We start from the raw sequence: 25,497 nt of genomic DNA on the forward strand, positions 1-25,497 counted from the left end.
AATTAGGGCAAGATGGGTGGGGGGCGGAGCTGCTTAGATTTAATCTACATGAAAAACGTTAGAAGGCCGCTCAAAATTAGCATTAGGATGGAGAGGAAAACAAAAATGAAAAAAAAAAAAAAACCAATTAGGAACTAGATTTGTATAGGCCTTACCACTGATTTGAAGGGTGGTGAGAAAGAGAAGAATCTAGAATAACCATCACATTTTTGGCTTGGGAATAATTTTTTCATGTTCTCAGGGAGTAGGAAAAAAACACATTTGAGAAGGGAAGATTTTGAATTCTGAATATAGAGAGGTTGAAATGAGTGCGTGAAAATGACAAGCATGTTGTGCCCAAGATTGCAAATCCGAGAAACCACCAAGGAGCCGACACCGATGCAAACACACAAGGGTTTATTTACAAGCTCGAGCTTGGGTCCAAGTGTACCCGACACAGCGGAGCAGGGACTTGGACCCCGAGGTGGGATTCAGCTTAGTTTTAAGGGCTGGTCTAGGGGACCTCCAGAAGGGGTGGAGGAATTTCTTAAGCTCTGTTCTCATTCTGATATGGGGCTTTCAAGGGCGTTAAGCTCTGTCCTCGTTCTGATATGGGACTTCCTGCCACAGGCGTTCAGCTGTGTTCTTATTCTGATATGGGGCTTTCAAGGGCGTTCAGCTCTTATTCACAGGGGCCTGGGATGGCTGTACTTGTGCTAATGCTGAACGTAGAGTGGAATGGTCTTAATTTTCGCGGCCTCCACAGCAAGTGGAGTTGAGAATTCTTTACTTACATGGTGAAATAATGAACTTGGTTGTGGTAGCCCAGAGGACAGACAGCAAGACAACTGAAAGTGAGATTCTCAGAAAAGTTGTCTTTAGGTAGAGTACCAAAACTCAGATGGATGAGTGGAAAGGAAATACAGAGCGATAGGGAGGAAAGATCAACACAGATTTATCCAGCCAAGTTATAATAGTCTTAATAAAGAGTAAAACAGTGAATAGTGTCAAAATTAAATGTCAAGAGGAAAAAAGAAATGAAAAAATGCCAATTCAGGGATCCCTGGGTGGCGCAGCGGTTTGGCGCCTGCCTTTGGCCCAGGGCGTGATCCTGGAGACCCGGGATCGAATCCCACGTTGGGCTCCCGGTGCATGGATCCTATTTCTCCCTCTGCCTGTGTCTCTGCCTCTCTCTCTCTCTCTCTATGACTATCATAAATAAATAAAAAAAAAATTTTTTTTTTTAAAATGCCAATTCATTCATCACTACCATTAAGCATCCTTAATCCATGAATGTTATTAGGTAAGAGATGAAATGTGCCTAGAAAGAATTTAAAATTGAAAGCTAATCCCTAGAACTAGAATTTTATAGATCAGAGGCCTTCAAATTTGAAAACACTTATTTAACAAAAATAGAGCCTGCTGCTTATGTAAATAAAACCATTAAGAAGTTATATACATTCACTATTCTAATATAGGCGTATTTGAAATAGTGTAATTAAAATTTTTTAGATGATTGAATAAAGTGTTAATAACTATTTAAAATATTTCAGCTGATACAATGTTATGAACATGCTGGCACTTAGCAAAAAAAATGTGGAGTGAAAAAAAAAAAACATTTTGAACAATCCTCTGTGATAGTGTGAAAATGTTAAATTGGTTAGAAGAACCTTGCCAAAGTCAACCAAAAAGTTTTGTTTCCTTCAAAGGTTAGCTCAATGTTCATGTATCTTCTCTAACATAAAGTTTTTAGTCTGAATAATAAAACAGTTTATTTTTAAAGGTAGGAGGCTTCATACTGTGTATCATTCATATTATTTTGATCAAAACGCCTATTGTTTATCAATGAAGGGGAAAGAGATTATTCTAAAGTGAATTCATACCCTAGGAGGGGAAAAATCCCAATTATCCCCTACTCTCCAGCATCCCCTCATGTCCTAAGGATAAAGAAAAAAAAATGATTTCAAAAGCTCTGAGGCAAGCTGATCATCCTGATGATACTGTAAGACATGAGTACTGTAAATTCTCTGAACACCAACCACTTCCAGATAGCATTTTAATAATTTCATTTGAGCAATTTACCCTTAGGATGGGTACTTTATTTTTACATAGATTTTTAAAAATCTTTTCAGGAAGTATGTATTCTTAAAAGCAATATTTCATTTGCAATGTGCACAATCCACCTGGGAAGCATGCCATGTCACTAAAAAGTAGTTCTCACCTGAAAAAGTTACTATTACCTTTATTCTTTACTATTAATAGTAATCCTTACTAGTTAATAGTAGGGCTACATCATCACATTTTTCTTCTACTAAGTAATACATAGGTGTGGAGAAAGGTATTCCTTTTCTCTGTATTGTTATGTGTTATCCACTCAACATTTTTATGAGGTATTTATTTCACTGTAGATTCTCAGCTGGAAAACAAATCTGTCAGATAATTTTAGGTCAGAAAATGATATGAATTTTAAAAATCAGATTTAGATGGAATATTAGGGTCTTCAGTCAAAGATGTAAACATATAATTTACTGAGAGGGAAACGATAGGAATAAAACTGAGCGGTAAAATTTGCCTAATGTTAATCCAAAATGACGGTAATTCAAAATGATTGTATCATGGCCTTGACTCATTGGTTCTGTTAATCAGCCTCATCTTGAAAAGTGCAATAAATTTAGCTCTATCTCTTTGGGATTTCAGGATTCAATGTTAATTAATTACTGATTACAACATATTCTGAAGAAACAAATACCCATTAAGTATCAAGCTGTGGGCAAGGATCTATCTCCACCCCTCACTAGTGAACTCTGTATGAGCTTGAACAAATCATAAAGACTTGGGGCTTCAGTTTCATCATCTTGACAGGATAAATTCTAAATTGCCTTGGATGGCATTATGGGTCCTTGTGCACTTTCCTTGACTAATTAGCTAAGACTTCCATTGCACCCTCTCTTCTTGGACCTCCCCCATTATTCATTTTATGCTTCAAGAATACTCAATTACACGTTGTTCCCAGATAATGTTCTATTTCTCTAATTTCCATGCCTTCATATGCACTGTTCTTTCTGTGCAAAATGCTTCCATCCCAGGAATTGGCCTAAACTCTCTCTGTTCACTCCCAGCCTACTGTGCAATGCTTCTTGAAAGAAACTGAGATGATCTCCAAAGAGTGGAGTCTCTGGCAATGTCCACAACATACTTACTCATTTTCTTAAATGATTTGCCATTAAATAGTATGCTCTTCAAAAAAGCTTGAACTTTGGGGCAACTGGATGGCTCAGTTGGCTAAGCATCTGCCTTTGGCTTGAGTCATGATCTCCTGGGATCAAGCCCCACCATCTGGCTCCCGGCTCAGCAGGAGACTGCATCTCCTTCTCCCTCCTTATGCTCTCTCCCTCTCAAATAAACAAAATCTTATAAAAAAAAGGAGGCTTGAAGTTTATCAAGGATATGACCTTAAGGATATGAACATAGTTAACATCTTTATTGAATATACTTACATAATGGATTTGCTGACTGTATTTAAATAACAAAGGTTATAAAATCAATTTACCATTGTATATGAAATAGTTGATATCAAAGAGCATTCTAAAGATGTTTACTGAGCAATAACCATGTACAAGACTATTGGTAAGTACTGAAAATACAAAGCTAAATTATACAGAGTCCTTGTAACCAGAGAAGTAGGCAGGACTACAAATAGAACAATCTGGTGATCTCTATGGAGGGACTGGTTTGTGTATTGAGGCCAGATGATGGAGAGACTAACCTTGCCTGGAAGAGAAAGACTAAGCAGGTGAAATTTGAGTTGGTCTGCTAAAGTACTGGCAAGAGCAGGAAAAAAAGACCATTTTGGAAGGAGTGAATGGGATATGCAAATATAATGAACCTGTATTTTTAGTGAACAATGAGAAGAACAGTGTGGGGGGATAGGAAATGTATATATTGGAAAAATGGGGTGGTAGAAGTCTAAAGTTGTAAACGTACATTTTAAGCAGAGTTATTCTTTTATGGAAAAGAGCAATGTGATCTAACTTGTATTCCTGGAAGAGGACATCTCAGAAGCTAGGGAAAAAAACACAGAGGGGAGTGGGGAGACACAGGGTGGGGGCAGGGAAGGGAGACAAGATCAGAAGGCCTTAACATTCCCCTTAGCATGACTAAATTTTAGACAGGTTTTTTTCCTAACTCCACAACCCTGACTTCCCTTTTCTCAGATCATTTGCTTTAGAAAATTTGCCATTGTAAATTCTCTACCCTTTTGACATGTTAATCTTCTCTCAGCTTTTTCTAGCTTTACAGCTCTGAATATCTTTCTCAAAGACTTGAAAGCTACCCTTTCCAAACAAAATCATCAACAAAGGGAGGGTCCTTAACTCCCAGTTTCAATGGGAGGGTGGGTGCCCAACTTTAATAAGCTCTATCAAATACAAGGGGCCTGATCACATTGATCAATGCTACCCACTACCGTCCTCCAGTACTTCTCCACTAGCTTATTCCCCTGCACACACACACACACACACACACACACACACACACTTAAAACTCTCCCACCTTTTCTTTCAGTGGAGATTAGTCTCTCTCCTCTTGTGACAGGCTTGATTCCTTAATGCAAGAGTTTTGAATAAAGTCTTTCTTGAAGTTTTAAACAAGTGCATCATGCAATTTTTCTTTTACATCTGAAAGAAAGCACTATCTGTGAAGAGAAGTGCATGGATGAAGTCACGTTTCTGAGATGCAAACCTTAGGGGACAAAGTTGAGAATAATTCTGAAATATGTAGCTAAGTAGATGATCATACCTAGTACCTGAACTAGAAGAGAAAACTACAGCACATTTTTTTTAGAAGTTCAGTTTAAGACTTGCTACAGATTAGATTTCTATAGTATGTACTACTAGTTGCCCTTGTAACAATGGTCTGCAGTAAGAGAAAAAAAGATGTCTGGTTATGTAGAAACCAATGGTAACAAATTCATTACACACACCTTTGAAGTAGACATGGATTGAATTCAGTTATAACCAAAGTTTTAACGGAATGAACACTGAATTTGGAGTTTACAAAATTCGTATCTGAATTCTGATCCCGAAGTTTAATTACTAGGTGATCTTGAACAAGCCTTTTAAATTTTGTAAGCTTCTGTCTTGTCTCTATCTGCAAGACAATGCTAAGAATAAGACCTATCAGCAGTGGTCATCATAAGAGTTGTTAAACCTTTCTTTCTGTTCTATTTCCTAGGGACAAAGATAAGTTAGACTTTCTGATCTCCCTATGATTGAACTGGTTCTAGCCAATGAGTTATGAGAAATGATGAATGTTGCCTATGAAGCCCAGTCTATTTTTTCTAGTTTTGAGATATAGTTAACACATAACGTTGTATTGAAGGTATACAACACAATGATTTCATATATGTATATATTATGAAATGATTATAAAGCATTTAGTTAATATCTACCACGTCACATAGTTACTCGTTTCTTGTCATGATAACTTTTAAGATCTACTCTCTTAGCAATTTTCAAATATACAATATTTGATAGTGGGTGGAAGACTCCTTTTTGGCCACCTTTCTTTTCACTCTGACATGTCAATATTTGAGATGTTCAGTGCTCCCTCAGACTGACCCCTGAGATAATACAACCAGCAGAGCTCCCTCCCCCTCCAGGATATTCTAGTTTGAATAAGAAATAAGCCTTTGACCTTCTGAGTCTGGAAGATTTTTTTGATGTTAGTTATCTCAGAATAACCTAGTCTATTCCAAATGGTATAGCATTCAATTGTAAAACATAAAGGGGAAAAATATGACAGTATTTACCTCAAATCACTATATAAATATTTTTATACTCTTCATTATTGTCAAGTGTTAAAACATTTCCATTTAAAATTTAATAGAATGCCAGAAATATTTTACAATCTGAAATATAGGATGCCAAAAAATTGGAAAGACAGTTTAAAAATTATTTTTAGTATAGTATATGTAAAAAATTTCTTAGGGATAATTATTCTTATAGTTTTAATTCTTATACCATTTGTAGTATTATCTTTCAGTTCTAGCTTTGACCAATTTCATACCAAAGTTATAACTTTCCATTATATATGCATTATTTATTTATTTATTTACTTATTTATTTTATTTTTGAGAGGGAGAGAGAGGCAGAAAGAGACAGAGACAGAATGACAGAGAGACAGAGAGACAGAGAGAGACTCAAGCAGGCTCCGTGACCATGTGGAGCCAGATCCCACAACCCTGAGATCATGACCTGAACTGAAATTAAGAGACGCTTAACAGACTGAGACCCTCAGGCACCTGCATTCTCAACTATAATTTTTATAATAGAGAAAAAGGTCCCACAATCTCTTGTTAACAAAATCCATCAAAAGTAGTTTCTGGGCATATCTACAATTTTAATGGTAGATAATGGCCATAAAATTGATTTTATTGATGTCTAACTTACATTTCATTGTAAGCTTTTAAAAACTAAAATATAGTAGGTGCATAATATAATCCAATAAATGTTTTCTCCTCTGTTAAATTATAACTGACATAAAATGATCTATTTAGGTTAAAACCAGCTTCTGGTGACTAATGCATAAACAAGAAACTGGATGGTGGGTCATTGTTTGCTAAGAGATTAAGTTTTGGGTCAAATAAAAAATGGATTTTCAGAATATCAGGGCCTAAGAAACTGCTCTATGTGCAGATCAATTATTTTCCAAATTGGAAGAACTTTTAAGACCATTGGAGAAGACTTACATGTAATAAGTCTTCAGGAGAGAGAAACCAATGATGGAGTGAACACCTCACAATTCAGGGGCCTTGTCTGTAAGTATTTGCATTTCATCCCTCAGACAGCCAAACAAAGGATGAATAGTCACTGCCACTACCTTATGATTTTTACAATGTGTGGATGTCTTTATTTTCATTAACTTTCAGGGTCATCATGTTTTGAAAATAGGAGGGAGCAAAAGGACTCACTCCTCCTGCCAAGTAACAAATTAACATCTTACATTGTTTATTAATGGCATCCAATTGCAAATGTCACCAAACAGCTATTAAACAGCAAGTTCTATGCACAAAACTCAATGGTGCATGACACCTCTGATTAGGTGCAGTTTTTTTTTTCTGAAAGGGTGATTATTCTTAGAAAGAATATTTCATTACCCTTAATCTGAGTCCAGTTTATGCAACCATAACTTGAAGCCTCATAAGGAATGTAACCAAACCTCAGTATAAATCTATCAATGCTGCAGGTTATCTTAATGAACCATCTATATGATTGAAATGCACTATTCTAAGTTATATGTCAGAGCTTATTAAAACTCTCATCAATTGCATTGTTGAAATTTTTAAAAGGTTCTGCTGTTTTAATGCATGAGTTGTATTACCCTTCACTTGAAACAAAGCGGTGTTCTCTGCAGTTTCCAAGCAACACATCTTTTTCAATTACTATTTAGCATTGAATTCTGCCCCTAGATTCCTAATACACTTCCCTTCTTAACTGTGTGTATATTCGGGGTCTTGCAGAAGAATGAAACTATTCCATTACTTTGACCAAATCTGCTATATGTCATGTGTAAAACTTTTGTAAACAAGATAAATGCATTAGGACATTCAAAACTGAATTACATCAGTTGAACTTACATTCAGCAAAGAAAGAATTCAATTTAGTTAAAACTCTATTCAAAAAGAATTTTTACTGATTGGAGTTTTCATCTTATTTAATGAGAAAATAGAGTAAAAATTCTGAACACAGCTATATTCACTCTTACCTTGTAAACTAAGATTACAACTACAGAGCAGAAATAGTGTTTGACTAAAACAGGATCATAAACATAATAAAACATGCATGTATCATGTGCTTGGCCTTGATTTAAGCCTTTGAGACATATCAACTTTCTAATGCTCAAATTAACACTTAGATAAGTTAGTTACTAGCATTAGTCTCACTTTATAGATGCAGAAACTAAGATGAGGTAAGTTTACATATCCCCAAAGTAAAAAAAAAAAAATAATTAATGGTAAAGGCAGGATTTGAACCAATATTGTCTGACTTGGAATAATTAAGTAACTGATGTTCCAAAATTGTCATAATTGATAGTCCTACTTAAAGCGAAATCCAATGATCTACCAAAAGAAATTACTGAACAGTTTCAACACATCCAAAATTAGATTTGAGTTTTACAAATGTTATACAGCTACTGTTTCATTCAAAAAGCAATTATAATTTCACAATAAATTTTATTGAGGAAAGTACTATTAGAGGTAAAATGAGACACATTTCATTCCCCGTGCATAGAGTTCCACACTCAATGTTCCAAGGGCCATTTTTAACCTATTTCTCCAAAAGGTCTACTGCTGTTTTAGGTTGCCATGTTAAGCTCCTCTGAAAAAGTAGTAAGGATACAGAAAAGTTTTTACAAAGTGGCTGTTATTGCAGACAGATTCTTCATCGACTAACTATCGGAGATAGAGCCTCTTTCTGTGTGTTTCTGTAAACCTGTATGCCTTTGGTATTTTCCAGGCCAGTGAGAAAATCAAGTTTAATAAAAATGTATCAGTTCATCATGTAGCTTGCTCTACTCATTTGCTTTAACAGCTATGCTTTGGTTTGCTCATACACAGTGATTTATAAACTTTTTAGCTTTCTAGAAAGTGTCGATAACACATTTTGATTAAGTGACACTACCCAAAGGATAAAAATTGGCTTCTGAAAAAGACGTTTTAATGCTTAGTAAGTTTTCTTGGGTAGCGGACAGAATTTATGCATAATGAGAATATGCAATGGATTTAACAGTTTTGATATAATTGTCTGGCATAATAATGTAAACTGCTTAGCAACATATCATTAGCAGCCAAAAAAGAAAAAAAAAAGTTTACCATGGATATGTAAAAATAACCCTGGATGGGTAGATATTTTATGTGCACTGCTGTTGGGATATGTATTCTATGCTCTACTGTTTCAAAGTCCAAAATAAATGGTATAATTTCAGTTTTTACTTTTGGTGCCCTTCAAGCAAGTGTGTGGAAGAGCTCAAGTTCACCACTAACTGTAAATGAAGTAAAATATGCCACTCCATTTGTTCTTTTGCTAAGTAGTTGGGGATTATTTAATAAATGCTTATTATCTCATTATACTGAACAGAATAAGAAAGAAAGAAAGAAAAATTTAAGTGATTCGGAACACCTTGCCGCACATCTTGAAACAGTGGCCATGTCTATTTCTTAAAAGAATAGGTATTTAAATTATCTTTTCATTTTGGTTCCCTACTTTATGCCAACCTTAGTGCCTGATAAAGAGCTAGCAGAACACCTGTCAGAATGTTGTTAAATGAAGAATTCCTGTTGTGCACTGGGCTAGCCAATCCTGCAGGAGCCTACACAGTAGCATAAAGAAAAGGTTAAGAACCACTATTGTTAGCATCACTACTGCTCAGACCCGACACAGTACTAGTCAAACCTTGCATTGATTCTTTCCAGCCAATGAGACAGAAAGACAAGGGACTATATGTGTGTGGGATGGGGAGGGAGAGGAGAGTTAAGAATAGGAGCATGAGCAACAATCTTCATGAAAATTATTCTGTTTGCTTTACTTCCAGATTTGCCACCTTAAATTCATTCTCTTCTTCACAGCCAGAGGAATGTTTCTGAAACATAAATTTCAGCAATATTCTCTTCCCTACATAAATTCCTTTAATTTTATTCTATGCCTCTGGTTTTTAAGCATCACCTTTCATTACCACATGCTGTTTGTAGTCCAGACATACCAAAGATGATCATGTCTTTGCAAGAAGAACTAAAGTAAAAATATTAGAAAACTCAGAAACATTAAATACATAAAACTACTACCATTAATAGCTTTTCTCATCCACTTTTCCTCCTATACACCTAGAAAAAGTAACATGTACTCATTTTCCATAACTCATTCAGAATGTACTCTTCTAATCATCCACACTACTTTTATTCCTTTTTTGCTCTGTTCTTAGGAACCGTATATGCCAAATATGCCTGGTCCATTCTCTTATCTTTGAATTCTTTTTGCATACATCTTTCCAATTATCGTTTAAACATAATCTAGTACTTTCCATAAAAATTCCTCCAAAGCCCATGTTCCTCTTTGTAATTACTATTATGTTCCCTATACTCCACATCTCAACTTCCACAACTCAACTGATTTATAGGCCAATAAAATCAGTGTGACTGCTCCTGCCGAAGTCACCAATGACTTCACACATGCAAAACCAGGAATTGGATTCTGTTGACTGCTACCTCCATTGTGAGACCGTTTAGCTCTAAGTTACTCCACTTTTCATAGTTTATAACCCTGATTCTTCCTTCTCTGTATACTTCCTGGTTTCTCCACTTTTCATAGTTTATAACCCTGATTCTTCCTTCTCTGTATACTTCCTGGTTTCTCCATCTCTGGTAAAACTTTAAATGTAAGAGTTCATCAGGGCTTTGTCCTATACTCTCTTCCCTTTTATATATATATATATTTTTTTTTTTAATTTTTCTTTATTTATGATAGTCACACAGAGAGAGAGGGAGAGAGGCAGAGACACAGGCAGAGGGAGAAGCAGGCTCCATGCACTGGGAGCCCGACGTGGGATTCGATCCCGGGTCTCCAGGATTGCGCCCTGGGCCAAAGGCAGGCGCCAAACCACTGCGCCACCCAGGGATCCCTACTCTCTTCCCTTTTAAAACTATACTACCCTTATAAGGAATTACATCTCCTTCCAGGGAATAAAAAGTAATGTATTATATTGAAGGGTAGCAGAATGTTCTACTTCAAATATTACACTTTGCCATATTAACTATTCTGAGCTATAATTACCTAAAGATAGCAAATGATGGTAGTGGCTTTCTCTGAACTCCCCTTCCTCAGTATGAATTCTGCAAAAGGAGCTCAACTGTCATAGATCCCCTGCCTGAGAGTGAATTTTATCAACCAAGGAAGGTTGACTCATCAGGATAGAAAACAATACTACACCCAGATAAGTTTGTTACGAATTATCACAAGCTATCACATCTCCCATCCTAAAACTATGGACTCTCCCCTAAAAAGCCTACATGAGACCCCCTGTCTATTTTCCCTTTTAAGATGATATTTAAACCTGAATTTTAGAGCTACCATTTTGAGTTACTCATGTTCCTCCAAGTATCTTCCCACCTATACATAATATAGACATGTTAATAAGTTCCTGTTTTTCTCTTGCTAATCTGTGTCATTACTGGACTCTCAGTCAAGAACTCAGAAGATAAAAATTTTTCTTCCCCTATAATGTCAACAAACTCCGAATTTAACTATAGGTGAGACTTCATTATTAAGTTCTATGCACACATATCTGACTACCTATTCAGCATTTCCACTTGGATAACTCTCAGACATCTTACACACAATCTATCCAAATTGAATATTTGGTCATCTCCCTTCCCCTCCCAATCCATTCTTCCTCCAATGTCTCCTTTCTCCACTGATAGCCTCACCACTTGCTGTTATCATCTATATCCTTGGTAACTGATTCCCTTCCCTATCCAATCAATCATTAAATCCACTTTTTATCTAAGTGTACCTCAAATCTGTTTAGTTCTCTCTGCTTTGCACTGTAATTCATTATAATTAGACCAAGTTACACTGTTACCTGTAAGACTACAGTGACCTCAAAGTTTGTCTTCCTATGCCTTCTCTCTCTCACTTTGTTCTAACTTCATCATTGTTTACAGAGAACCAAGAATAATCTTGAAAAAAAATCAAACTTGCACATCTGATTGAGCCAACTCTCTCTCCTCAATATGCTTTGCCTTCTCACTGACCTTAGGATAGCTTTAAAATCTTTAACCTAACTGACCAAAACCCACTGTATTCACCACTGCCTAGTTCATTGGTTTCAATTTAATTAACTTTTGCAGCTCTGTTTTAGCCACCTCTGTTCTCCATTTCTTAAAATCAGTTCTCATTTTTCCCTCAGAATATTGCCATATATAACCCTCGGTCAAGAAGCTTTCTCCATTTCTTCTAGCCTTGAAAATCTTGAATCACCTTTCAAGTTTGATATTACATCTTATAATTATAAAAATCTGTGCCTGACTCTCTAGGCTACTGTGTGTGTGTGGGGGGGGGGGAGTTTCCTAATATAATATCTCAGTTTATTTTTTCTTCATATAATATTTAGCAAGTGGATTAAGATAATTTATGTGATTTTCTTTTGCATTTATGCATAACCTACCAGTAATGAATTTCACAAAGCCAAGAATCTTGTCTTAATTTTTCAACACACTCTGCCAAATAGATACTAAATAAAAAGCTATGAAATGGATTGGATAAATTACACAACCACCCTACTGAGGTGTTTTTCTTTAGCTATTCCTTACCTTTAGCAAAAATCAGAGATAAACCAACAATAGTTTATGATATAATAATATAATATAGTGTTTAATAATATAATATACTGTTTAATATAGTGTTTAATTATTATATTAATAATATAATATAGTGTTTAATAATATAATATAGTGTTTAATTAACATTAATGTTAATGTATAATATAGTGTTTAATGGAGTTTTTTCCAATTACCTATCCTTCTGTGTCCCATATGTTTAAAGACTTACTAAGTTAGTAGACTAGTGACTCTTCCTGTTTAGTGCACCAAATATCCTATAAGAAGTTATTTTGAACTTTGAGGATTAGCAAGAGATACTTATAGTTTTACCCTGAGAATCCTATATTTCATATGTTAGATCTCTCATACTATCATATTTAAACTTTAGAGATTTAAATGAATCATCTGAAGTTTGTCTATTACTAGTATCAAGGCCAAATATGCATTGATTTATTGTGTATTTTATTAAAATGCATGAGGTAACCTACAAAAAGTTCAAGCAAAAAATTCTCAATAATACTCTTAATCATTTGACTTTACATTTTCCCCTTCAACCTATTTGTAGAATAATTAATTCAAAAGAGGTCATCTTAAGAATTTTCACTTTCAAATAAAAGTTCATAATGTATTCAAAAAAAACCATTCCAGAAAATTTCAGATTACTTCATTTGGTATTTGCTCACAAGTTGCAGATGTTAGATCCTATTTATATTCATGTCCCACCAAGAAAATTTAAAATGTAAAATAGCAGTTGGTCCTTTTGAAAAACTAAATTATATAAAATTGAAATAGCACATTTTAAAACTACAGGATTGGAATTTCATAATTAAGAACACTATTTTCAAAAAAAAGATACTATTTCCTTTTTTAAAGATTTATTTGAGAGAGGGAAGATGAGTGGGAGCAGAGGGTGGAAGGCAAGGGCAGAGGGAGAGGGATAAGTAGACTCCACGCTGAGAAGGGAACCCAATGTAGGGCTCCATCCCAGGATCCCAGGATCATGACCTAGGCTAAAGGCAGATTCTTAACCTACTGAGCCACCCAGGGACCCAAGAATATTTTCATGTAGATTATTTCTATTAATAGAATACTATCTCACAAAATCCAGTTTACATCACAATAACTAAGAAATTGGGGGGAAATAAACCTCTTTCATAGTGTTTATACATATTTAATCTTTATCTTCATTCAAAATTTTAAATTTTATTAACTTTATTCTGAGTTAGAATCACTGACACTACTAAGGTTTCAGTTAAACATGAAAACTGAACACACAGCAAGGGGTAGGAAAACCTGAAGGATCAGTCTTGTACTTGTTGCAAAACCACTCTGCAATCATTATGCTCACAGATTTACAACATTCAGGTACAGAAACTCGATACATCAAAACCACACACAGTGAATCACAGTACTCTTGACATACATAGCAATATGACTATTTGAAGATATTTATCAGCTACAATTTTATTAAAATTGTGGACTGAATGGCAACTTGTCCTAAAAGTTTATTTTTCTACTGAGAGGCATGATACAATAGAGCTGGAATGGAGTGTAGACATTAGAAGTCAAGGTTTGAAAAGATGTTTTATCCATGTAACTTATTCTCCTAATCATTTTATTCCTTCAGAGATAGTATAGAATTGACAAATGCAATGTCCTCTTAGGTGTAAAGTATTTTGCTCTATTCATAACACTACCATTTGATTTCAGTTAGAGATTGTTTAAGCACAGCTTAAATTTTTACAACATGATAAGCAATTTAAAGTGGAAAGGTACAATTATAATCAAAATCTTTTTTAAAACCATGAATTCTTACCAATTTGTAGTGGAGCATCACATAAAGGAGTATTTTTTCCTGATTTCATTCCAGTGTTTCTTTTTATTATTATTATTTTTTATTGGAGTTCAATTTGCCAACATATAGCATAACACCCAGTGCTCATCCCGCCAAGTACCCCCTTCAGTGCCCATCACCCAGTCACCCCCACCCCCTGCCCACTTCCCCTTCCACGACTCCTTGTTCATTTCCCAGAGTTAGGTGTCTCTCATGTTTTGTCACCCTCACTGATATTTTCACTCATTTTCTCTCCTTTCCCTTTTTTCTCTTTCACTAATTTTTATATTCCCCAAGTGAATGAGACCATACAATGTTTGTCCTTCTCTGATTGACTTATTTCACTTAGCATAATACCCTCCAGGTCCCTCCACAACGAAGTAAATAGTGGGTATTTGTCGTTTCTAATGGCTGAGTAATATTCCATTGTATACATAAACCACATCTTCTTTATCCATTCATCTTTCGATGGACCCCGAGGCTCCTTCCGCAGATTGGCTATTGTGGACACTGCTGCTATAAACATTGGGGTGCAGGTGTCCCAGTGTTTCACTGCATCTGTATATTTGGGGTAAATCCCCAGCAGTGCAATTGCTGGGTTGTAGGGCAGATCTATTTTTAACTCTTTGAGGAACCTCCAACACTTTTCCAGAGTGGCTGCACCAGTTCACATTCCCACCAACAATGCAAGAGGGTTCCCCTTTCTCCACATCCTCTCCAACATTGGTTGTTTCCTGTCTTGTTAATTTTTCCCATTCTCATTGGTGTGCGGTGGTATCTCATTGTGGTTTTGATTTGTATTTCCCTGATGGCAAGTGATGTGGAGCATTTTCTCATGTGCTTCTTGGTTATGTCTATGTCTTCCTCTGTGAAATTTCTGTTCATGTCTTTTGCCCACTTCATGATTGGATTGTTTGTTTCTTTGCTGTTGAGTTTAACAAGTTCTTTATAGATCTTGGAAACTAGCCCTTTATCTGATAGGTCATTTGCAAATAACTTCTCCCATTCTGTAGGTTGTCTTTTACTTTTGTTGACTCTTTCTTTTGCTGTGCAGAAGCTTCTTATCTTGATGAAGTCCCAATAGTTCATTTTTGCTTTTGTTTCTCTTGCCTTCATGGATGTATCTTGCAAGAAGCTGCTGTGGTCAAGCTCAAAAAGGGTGTTGCCTGTGTTCTCCTCTAGGATTTTGATGGAATCTTGTCTCACATTTAGATCTTTCATCCATTTTGAGTTTATCTTTGTGCATGATGCAAGAGAGTCATCTAGTTTCATTCTTCTGCATGTGGCTGTCCAATTTTCCCAGCACCATTTATTGAAGAGACTGTCTTTTTTCCAGTGGATAGTCTTTCCTCCTTTATCGAATATTATTTGACCGTAAAGTTGAGGGTCCACTTCTGGATTCTCTATTCTGTTCCATTGATCTATGTCTGTTTTTGTGCCAGTACCACACTGTCTTGATGACCACAGCTTTGTAGTACAACCTGAAATCTGGCATTGTGATGCCCTCAGCTCTGGTTTTCTTTTTTAATATTTCCCTGGCTATTTGGGGTCTTTTCTGATTCCACACAAATCTTTTTTTTTTTTTTTGATTCCACACAAATCTTAAGATGATTTGTTCCAACTCTCTGAAGAAAGTCCATGGTATCTTGATAGGGATTGCATTAAACATTTAAATTGCCCTGGGTAACATTGACATTTTCACAATATTAATTCTTCCAATCCAAGAGCATGGAATATTTTCCCATCTCTTTGTGTCTTCCTCAATCTTTCAGAAGTGTTCTGTAGATTTTAGGGTATAGATCCTTTACTTCTTTGGTTAGGTTTATTCCTAGGTAGCTTATGCTTTTGGGTGCAATTGTAAATGGGATTGACTCCTTAATTTCTCTTTCTTCAGTCACATTGTTAGTGTATAGAAATGCCATGATTTCTGGGCATTGGTTTTGTATCCTGCCACACTGCCAAATTGCTGTATGAGTTCTAGCAATCTTGGGGTGGAGTCTTTTGGGTTTTCTATGTACAGTATCATGTCATCTGCAAAGAGGGAGGGTTTGACTTCTTCTTTGCCAATTTGAATGCCTTTAATGTCTTTTTGTTGTCTGATTGCTGAGGCTAGGACTTCTAGTACTATGTTGAATAGCAGTGGTGAGAGTGGACATCCCTGTCCTGTTCCTGATCTTAGGGGAAAGGCTCCCAGTGTTTCCCCATTGAGAATGATATTTGCTGTGGGCTTTTTGTAGCTGGCTTTTAAGATGTTGAGGAATGTTCCCTCTATCCCTACACTCTGAAGAGTTTTGATCAGGAATGGATGCTGTATTTTGTCAAATGCTTTCCCTGCATCTATTGAGGATCATATAGTTCTTGTTTTTTTCTCTTACTGATATTATCAATCACATTGATTGCTTTATGAGTGTTGAACCAGCCTTGCATCCTGGGGATAAATCCCACTTGGTCATGGTGAATAATCTTCTTAATGTATGGCTGGATTCTATTGGCTAGTATCTTGTTGAGAATTTTTGCATCCATGTTCATCAGGGATATTGGTCTATAATTCTCCTTTTTCATTCCAGTGTTTCATCTCACAGGAACCCAATCTTCGTATGACACAATGCATGCAGAAGTAGTGAGACCTGGAGGAATGTCAAGTACCCAAAGGAGAATCTTACATTCAAGAGTTTGAGCTCTCTCACTAGACAAATCATAGATAAAAATTTCACAAATCTCACAAATATTATATAGTTAGACCTACTTTCAAGCAAGATTATGAAGACTGGAGATAATATAAATTGACTGGCCATACTTGGCTCATACTAGACAAAATTGTGGATTTTTTCGATGATAAAAAAAAATTCTATATGTCCTATAAGAAAATATCTTCCATCTCTATAAAGTGGCATAAAATTAAAGAATAACAGAAATATTTGGCAGAATTATGGAAGAATAGAGTATCTTCCTTACACAGTAAAGCAGTAGAAAATAATAGTATTTAAATAGTGCCAATTGTATGCTGGTTGCTTTATTCTGTATCGTAATTCTACAAAAATCGTATAAAGTAGATTTTTTTCAGTTCCAGGTCTTCCAAGACGGTACCATGACTCCCAGGAGTTTAAGGTGCTTCTCTTTTTGACACCAAAGCTCTTGTTTGTATTCTCTTAGGCTGGACTCTAGAATCTCTTTAAATGTCATCCATGATTCAGGAAATCTATTCAGTGGGAAAAGCCTTAATCTGCCTTCTAAGGAAGGGCAGAGAATAGGTCTACAGGTGCATGGAACTGAGGGCACTAAGATTTTCTGTCCAAATCCTCAATGAGATACAAGATTCTGATAATTCTTGATGTAGACTGCTGCTGCTGTACAAATGCAGTAACATCCAGAAAATATATTGATATATATACATTTATGTATTTTATATATATCCACACATATATTTGTATTTATACACATACACTGATATGTTTTTATATATATTTACTTCAATATAAACAAAAAAAATCAATGTCTAGTGTGCACTTATAACAAAAGAATCTGGACTAAGCATAAGGGAAAAAGAACTCACTGAATTAAGTAGCATTTAAGCTTTGACCTGAAAGAAGAATCTAGCCAGAGTTATATGCCAACAGAATACCTGAAATGTGTATACAAAATTGTACAGAGGTCAAGGAAGCGTTCACAGATGGAGGAGAATACTGGGAGACCAGCCAGGGTATTATTGGAATAATCTGAACAGAAAAAGCTACTTCTAATAGGCATAGTTTGTGAGTGTGATGGGAACATTTACCAAGCAAAATACAAAGTTAATAACTTTACAAGAAAGCAAATGTTAAAATTTCACATCTTAAGCTAATATTAGTCATAACCCAACTTTTCAGAGTAATAAAAGTTATTCTTCATGATTAGAATACTTTAAAGGGAGTTTCTGCTGTGAAAAAAAGTTTAATTGGTTGTTTTCTGTGTTCTGTGAAATGCACTTTTAAGAACATGCGCTTTGGCAGCAAAATTGGCATTTTGCAATGTGTGTGGAGCCTGTATTATAATGAGACATAGGGACCTTTCTGGGATGGAGCAAACCAGTCTGTTGGGCATTTATATTCAGTTTTCTAAATAATTAAATAAGAACAGAATTTTTCAGTTTACTTCAAGAGCTTCTGGTTGCCTGTGATTAAGAACTGGTTGGGAGAAAGAACAAGGAATATCATTAAAGTCTGAACTATTCTGATTGTTTGCAAAATTTACTCTTATTTAAAGCAGTTAGGGACACCTGGGTGGCTCAGTGGTTGAGTGTCTGCCTTCGGCTCAGGGCGTGATTCTGGGATCTGGGATCAAGTCCCGTATCCGGCTCCCCATGGGGAGCCTGCGTCTCCCTCTGCCTGTGTCTCTGCCTCTCTCTCTCTCTCTCTCTCTCTCTGTATCTCTCATGAATAAATAAACAAATCTTTTTTAAAAAAATAAAGCTCTTTTTCTTTAAGTGTCATCCACCAACTAGCAGCCTCACTGTCACCTGGGAACCCATGTGAGAAATGAAAATACTTGGGCCCTACTCCAGATCTACTGAATCAAAAACCTGGAATGAATGAGTGTGTGTTATAAGCCTTCCAAGTTCTTCCAAAGAACACTGAATTTAGAGAACCAGTACTTTTAACCAGTACTTCTCACTTTATCAATAATCATCAGGGAAATGCAAATCTAAGCCATAGTAAGATATGACCTTACATGTGTCAGAATGACTGGAATAAAAACAAACAAACAAACAAACAAACAACAAAAAAAAAAGTGTTAGTGAGGATATGAGGATATAGGGGAAAAGGGACCCTCGTGCACCATTGGTAGATAGGTAAAATGGTGCACCCACTGTGGAAAACAGTGTAGAGGTTCCTAAAAAAATTATGAAAAATAGAATTACCATATGATCCAGTTAATTCCACTACTGGGTATTCACCCAAGGAAAATGAAAATACAGGGGCTTATGGGTCGCTCAGTCAGTTAAGTGGCTGACTCTTGCTCTTGGCTCAGCTTGTGGTCTCAGGGTCCTGGGATTGAGCCCTACTCTGGGCCCTGGGATCTGTGCTCAGTGGGAGTCTGCTTGAGGATTTCTCCCCCTCTCCCTCTGCCCTTCCTACCCCTCCTGAAATAAATAAATCTTAAAAAAATGAAAATACTTATTTCTAAAAGATATTTGCACCCCAGTGTTCACTGTAGCTTTATTGTAGCCAAGATATGGAAGCAACTTAAGTCTCCATATATAAATGAGTGGATAATGATGTGGTATATACACAAGGGAATATTACTCAGCCATAAAGAATGAAATCGTGCTATTCACAACAACATGGATGAGCTAGAGAGTATTATGCTAAGTGAAATAAGTCAGAGAAAAAACAAATATCATGATTTCACTTATATGTGAAATCTAAAAACAAATGAGGCAAAACAAAAACAAACAAATAAACAAACAGATTTAAACTGAGAACTGATGATTGCCAGAGGGGAGGTGAGTGGGATATGGGTGAAATAAAGGGAACAAACTTCCAGTTATAAGTCATGGAGATATAAAGTACAGTATAGGGAATTAGTCAATTAGTAATGTTGTACAGCGACTATACTTATTGTGAACACTAAGTGATATATAGAATTGTTGAATCAATACATTCCACACCTAAAACTAACATCGTATATTTATTTTTTAAAATTTGACTTTCACCTGTTAGTTGGAATCAGCATAAGAGAAGGAGGTCCTACATATCAGGGATACCTCACCTGTACCTAGTCCCATCTTAGTATGGCTTCTAAATAGGTTATCAACATATCTCAACAACCTATATATTACATCCTTTCTCCTAACACCATGCACAGCAATAATCATTCCCTTTATTCCACTCTAGCATTACCTTCTCTGAATTCTTCAACTCATGGCTATCTGGCTTCCACCCCAGAGAATACTTCTCTTTGGTAATTGTAGCCAGCTCCTCATTGTTAACTGTAAAATCATGGCCTTAAATTGTATGATTGTTTATGGTCTATGTCCTACTAGAATTCAATCTCTATTAGGTGATTTTTCTGTGTTGTTCACTCTTCTATTTGCATCTGGAAGAATAGCTAGCACAGATTACTTCCCCAGCAAAATTTTTTGAATGACAGTGAAAATAACTTTTTTTCAGCTCCTTATCCTACACATCTTTGGGGTACTCCACAGGGTTAACAAATTCCATTAACACCAATATTCAAAACCATCAACTCTCCATCATTGATTTCAAAAGTACTTCAGTCTCTGGCTTTATTCATATGCTTTATATGTCTTTTTTTTTTTCATTTTCCTGTGGAGATTATTTTTCTCTGTTTTGCAACTTCATCCATTCATAGAGGCAGAAAATGATAATAATTAAAGAAGGAAAATTTTGAAATAAGATCCTATGTAAATTACACTCTATGATTCTTGCTTTTCTCAACTGTCAATTGGTGCCCTGATATTATTTACCTGCAGTATTTTGAAAACTAGATGAAACTGTAAAACTATAAAACCTGATGAAACCCCTACTATGTTGTTGTTCCTCTGCAAATAATGGAAATCACTAACCTCCAACATTTAACTGTTTCATATCTACATTTGCAACGTTCTGATGGACCACACACAGATTTTTTGACTTTCTATTCAGCTTGTGAAGACCATGCTGATTAGCTTTCCTCTTTGGATGACTTGGAATCCTTTGGCTAAATGCTCACTTCTCATCTTTACTATCTAATAAATAAGCTGTGATTTTTTATTTGACCGAAAAATCCTTTCACATCCAATTTTTTTTTTCCATTTTCACCATTAGATCAATGGTACAAAATCTATAGACAAGCCCATTACAATAGCTGTCAAATGCTGTATGCATTCTCTACGGAGTCTATTATTCTACTTTCTGCAGCCAGAGTGCCAACTTTAAATATAAATATATTAAGACTATCTGTTGCTTTCTCATTGTTCTTAACAAAAATGAAGTGCAATAACTATGTAGTCCAGTAATCTCAAACTAGTTTATTGCAATCCCAGCCCTCTACTATATGGAGAATGTTCCTCCCTAAAGCATGCTAGAGATCTTAGGGGCACACACTCTAGGACAGCCATTAACCATAGCCAAAATGGTTATGCACATCCCATGGTGTGGATAAAAATCAGATGGCCCCATATGTTGTCCTGATCAGAGATCCTGAGTTATTGAGAAGGCCTCATGCAAATGAATATATTTTGCAAGCCCCATTCACTTATTTCCTTCCAGGTCCTTAGTTTTTCTCATTATGCTGCTCAAATTTCTCAGTCATTACAATATATCACCTCCTCCCCTCTTACCAGTCAATTCTAGGGTTCCTGAATCCACATCATTTTCCTCCACTGAGGGGACAGCAAGGCCACAAAAACCAAAAACACTTTTTTGACATCTCACTAAGATCGAAATATGAATTTTTATCTTTTCCTCTGAAAGACAGAAAGGGCTTTAACTTCAAATATTCCCTGGTTGTGAGGACACACATTTGCCTGAGATCTTTCTTAAAAAGCATTCAAGGAAAGCAAATAAAACCAATGCAAAGGTGGTTGAATGTCCAAATCCTATTGTAATAAAAGAGAAATTCTTAACATGGCCTATAGCATGCTTCCAGGTCCAGCCATTACCAGTCTTCTCCATCTCCCCTCATGTCATGAACCCTCTTGCTGTCTTCTGAAGTCTCTACTGGACTTAAACCAGTTACTCACATTTGCCAAGCCCTGACCTGCCCCTGGAATTGTGCAGGCTGTTTTTACAGTTTGAAATACCTCCCTTTCCCTCACCTCAATGAACCCTCACTGTTCCTTCTCAGCTGCAGTCACTTTTCTCATCTCCTTGACAACATAAAATAATTCACTATTTTATACTTTAATAGCACTATATTGTTAGGTACAAGATTGATAGTAAACATTCTAAAAGTTAAACAATTTACTAATTCTGGTTTCATTAATCAATTATTTTTGCAGGGTCTATGGCTTAAGTTTGCAATTTGCTTACAGGCTTCTCCCCAGCCAAACACACTATTACTGATCTGCTGCCAAGGATGAGCCCTTCATTTTTTACTCAGCTAACAAACTCCATGACTCACATTTCTTTCCTAGACAGTTTCCTATTTCCTGCTGAATCTGATGTTAAATTCTCAAATGTCAAATATGGTTAAGTTCCTTTTCTGCTCAAAACCTTCATTGGTTCTTTAAGTGCAGAAGGGATACGAGTATCTTAGCATTGTAAAGTACTTGCTAGTTCAAACTCTTATTTTTGCCATGTTTACCTGCTTACTGTTTCTCCAACAAAGTAACTTTGGTGTCAACTACATCTACATATCTGCTTTACCAGAGATACATAATCCAAGTTCCTACAAGTTAAAGAATGTACAATAGAAGCTGAAAACCCATTGGACTTGATATGGGACAGGATTAAAGAATTAAACATTGGGAAGACCTTGTTTCCCTTCGTGTCTCAGTGAGAATTTCCTTCCCAGATATACATGTTTGATTACCCCACATTTGCCTATGTATTTTTTTCTCTTCACTTCTGTTCTCATTATTTTTAAGTAATGTGGTTTTCCTAGAAAACATTCTGTAAATAAGTGCTACTGGTTGTGGTGCTGATCATTACAGTAATATATAAGCCACTTAGAAAAAGGAAAATCTGAATTTATAACTTCACGCATCAAAACGACATTGGCTGTTGGTCTACTGGTGTGTCCAGAGCACGGGAGCCACATCATTTGGGGATGATCAAGAACTTACTAAAAGCATAGAGACGTGGCCTTGGCAGGTCCTGAGCAAAGAAGGCAAGGAAGAAGTCTCCTCTGAGGTAAGGTTCTATGAAGGCAGAAGGTTTGCCACAGGGGATATGACAGATAAGCCTGTGAGTGAGGATCTATGGGAAGCAATGCCCAAAGTCATGAAGTATGTGGGAGGAACTAATGACAAGGGAATCAGGATGGGGATGACAGTTCCTATTTCTTTGCTGTATTTCCCAGTGAAGATGGCTCCCCTCAAAAGAAATTAAAAGTCTGGTTCCAGATTCCAAACTAGTTTCAGAGCAACTCACCAGTTCCTACCAATAACAGCATCAAGACTGTGGACAGGGAAAGCATCACCATCTACTCCTTGCAATTTGGTGGTTATGCCAAGGAAACTATGTAGTTCATGCTGCCCAGCTGTGTACCACCTTGAAGGGCAGGAATACCTGACAGAATGACTTCTACTTACTTCAACACTGGGTAGGACCCTCCCATGAAGCCCTATGTACATCACAATGAAGTCTGGCTGGTGAAAGCATGAATGACTCACTGAGCCAGAACTTCCTGAATATGTACTTCTGTGTCTACTTTCTCAGGGGAGAAGGAGGAAGCAAAGCTTGCAACTGTATCTCCAGCTTAACCAACTTTCCTTTAAAGCCAATTACTGCTAATTTTCTGAAATAAGTATATATCATCTATGCTCTTTTTATTAATGGTGGGAAATAATACAGCCAAGATAAGCAGCATCCCTCTAATGTACGTAGAAAGCTCTGTGGTGGACCAGAAAAAAAAAAATCCAACAATATTTTCCCAGTTATCTGCATCACTAAAAACAGATTTTTAAAAAATTATTGAACCTATTTTTTTTAAATTTATTCATGATATACAGAGAGAGAGACAGAGGCAGAGACACAGGCAGAGGGAGAAGCAGGTCCCATGCAGGGAGCCTGATGTGGGACTCGATCCTGGGTCTCCAGGATCAGGCCCTGGGCTGAAGGTGGTGCTAAACCACTGGGCCACCCCGGCGGCCCTGAACCTATATTTTGAGAGAAAAACGTGATTTGTATGCGATCTTTCACCCATGATTCTTATAAGAGCTTTGTCTACAAAGAAACTGAAAATAAAGATCTTTGACTTTAAAAAATGACAATTGGATATTTTCTTTATAGGTATAGCTGATATGATGCAGTATTTAAGAGAACTTCTGCACTATTTAACTAAACACAGACTGTGTATATGCAACACTGTTAAGACCTAAAGGAAGGATGTAAAGGTGATAAGATAGAAACTACTGTCCTCAAGAACAAAGTTTCTCATGAGGGCCACATGTAGGCATATGATTACATTTAACACAAGGCACAGAGGGTAGAGTGCCAAAAATTCTATAAAAACTAAGTGCTTTGACAATGCCTGAAAAGGAAAAAAGATTAATTTTTACTGAGATGACCGGATCTGACTTAATGATATAAGTAACATTTGACCTGAGTTGAAGACAGTGGAAGATTTGATTAGTTAGAAATAGGGAAACAGGTCATTCCAGGCTAAGGGAGAAGTATGAAGCAGAGCAGTGAGGTACACAGGGCATGGTCTCTTTGGAGAAAGGCAGCTAGAACAGAGCTAAGGTTCACATAGGTCTTCTGTAAGAAAGTGATTCATATACAAGATGAGGTTCAAAGGACAGATTGGGGTCAGACTGTGAAGTCACAAATACCACGTGAAGAAATTTTTATGACCACAGCAAGGGGCAATAGGAAATAGCACTTTTTGTTTTGTTTTTGTTTAAAAATGATCAGGATTTAGTTTTTAGCTATTCTAGCTCTAGGACATTGGGAAACACACAAAAAAACCTGTCTTAGTCTCCATCTCCTATTCTAATACCTATTAAACTATGTTTTTTTTTTTTTTAGATTTTATTTATTTATTCATAGAGACAGAGAGAGAGAATGAGAGGCAGAGACACAGGCAGAGGGAGAAGCAGGGTCCATGCAGAGAGCCTGACGTGGAACTCGATCAAGGGTCTCCAGGATCACACCCCGGGTTGCAGGCGGCGCTAAACCGCGGGGCCACCAGGACTGCCCAAACTATGGGGTTTTAAAAAATAATTTACTCTGTGCTGGGCTCTGCTCTGGAGCTGGTGTTGTAGCAGTGAAGAAAAGAAAAAAAAATCCACACTTATAAGAAGATTAAATTTTTGAGGAAAAGCAATTTATAAAGAAACCCACCCATGGTATATAATGTGAAGGGAACCACAGCAGATTTGGGGTGGAGGGGATGATGGAGGCCACTATTTTAAATAAGTGTTTAGGGTAGGCTTCAGTGAAGGATAAACTGTTGGTCAAGTTCCTACATGGCTTTATGGTGCTGACAGTCCAGGCAGACAGGACAGCAAGTGCAGACTAGCTGAGGAAGGAGTGTGCAGTAGTAAAGTAGCTGAATTTCAGCTATTTGGAAGGTATAGGCCACAGCATTTTTATATAGATCAAATAAATGTTAGCTATGAAAAAGTAGTCTGGAGTGCCTAATTGTTTTTTGGCCTGAACATCCA

At 36.5% G+C, this 25,497-nt stretch overlaps 1 pseudogene; it reads left to right on the forward strand.

The window, feature by feature from the left end:
• Positions 1 to 7,942: 7,942 nt before the first annotated feature.
• On the forward strand, positions 7,943 to 23,493 carry LOC121476751 (annotated as a pseudogene).
• Positions 23,494 to 25,497: the final 2,004 nt, after the last annotated feature.

Source organism: Vulpes lagopus, chromosome 16 (genome assembly GCF_018345385.1).
Source record: "Vulpes lagopus strain Blue_001 chromosome 16, ASM1834538v1, whole genome shotgun sequence".
NCBI lineage: Eukaryota > Metazoa > Chordata > Mammalia > Carnivora > Canidae > Vulpes > Vulpes lagopus.